Source organism: Pan troglodytes, chromosome 5, assembly GCF_028858775.2.
Source record: "Pan troglodytes isolate AG18354 chromosome 5, NHGRI_mPanTro3-v2.0_pri, whole genome shotgun sequence".
Lineage (NCBI taxonomy): Eukaryota > Metazoa > Chordata > Mammalia > Primates > Hominidae > Pan > Pan troglodytes.
This window is the reverse complement of record NC_072403.2, coordinates 148,816,367-148,817,789: the sequence shown is the minus strand read 5'-3', so window position 1 is coordinate 148,817,789 and position 1,423 is coordinate 148,816,367.

Sequence of the window (1,423 nt, the reverse complement as noted above, 5' to 3'; positions counted from 1 at the left end):
GAGTAAGCAAGTTTTTGTTTTGGCGACCCTGCCTCAACACAAAAACAAAAGCAAAAAGTTACCCGCTAATGCATAACCTCATATTTTCCAAGGCATTCATTTAAGGAAAAAGAAAAACATGAAGAAAACTCTTTGTAATAAGTGCTGTGAGGCGCCTCAGCTCCTCAAACAGCAAGTCCCAGCGGGGAGAAAGCCAAGGCTTCTGCAGTTAGAGAAAAAGCACCCACTAGGCTAGGTGAGCACAGCCAAGAAGATATTGCTGCCACCGTGTGGCGACAGTTGTTATATTACCTCTGTCCAGCCCCGGAAGGACTTAGGGATGAACGGCTGAAGAAAATACGTATTGGCTGGTTTCCATAATTAGGAATCCTGAGACCGAAAATTAATGAAGACAGCACACTTGACCAAAATGTCACCGGATTGGTTCTCCTGTCTGCATTCTTCTCATCTCTCAGACCACTCACCTTCCTCCCAGCCCTCTTTAACATCAGGAACTAAATGTGCTTAGGACTAGACCTTGCGGCATGACGGTCATCCCTATGGTAGCAAGTGTGGCAGCATCTGACTGCCAATCTCCGACTCCCACCAGAGTGGGGAGTGATTTCTGAACCACAGAACCCATCTTTCTATCTCTCTCTCTCTCTCTTTCAATTCTTAACCTTCTGTTACGCTCCTGGGACAGATCACATGTGTGAACCTTCTTGTCTCTTTGCCCCTACATGAAGGGGATGTAAGCAGTGGCTAACTGAAGGGGCTGTAAGCAGTGGCTAACACCCTTTCTTGGTCATTTTGCACATCCCTTCAAGCTAGTTAGCTTAACCCCCTGGTCCCGTGCCCCAACTAACACCAATGTAGAGAAAATGTCTTTGTCCATAATCTAAGTGGAAGATGGAAATCTGACTTCCATCTCTGCAGGAAGATGAACTGCCCCCTGCCCCCTTTTTAATAGTATTATGGCCACAGATTGCTGTCCTGTGTGATCTCCACCAAGAACTCTACCTAGAGATCTCCAGGCTGGATGGTGGCTCCAAGGAGGCACAGTCATGGCATAGTGGCTCTAGGGGTGCACACCACAGCTTCCTATGGTAGGTCCCTCCAGATTCGGACCCTATGTGCCTGTGCCTGTGTCTATGCCGGTCAGCAGCATCATCTTCTTCCCTCACAGATGTGTCCCTTTTCCTTCTGCATGCCCCACTGCAGGGAAGTAGAAGGTTGGAGGACCAATGTACAGGAGCAGGGGTGACTATGTATATCTGGTCTAGTGTAATCCCTGGGTGTGATTCTAGGAAGTTTGTCAACCTTAAACTAATTTACTTCCCTATCACTAATTCACGAGTTCTATTGACTGAACAAAAAGTGCAAAAAAGAAGGTAGTGAATTCATCAATCATAGAAAAGGGCTATATTAAGCTTACTGTACAGCT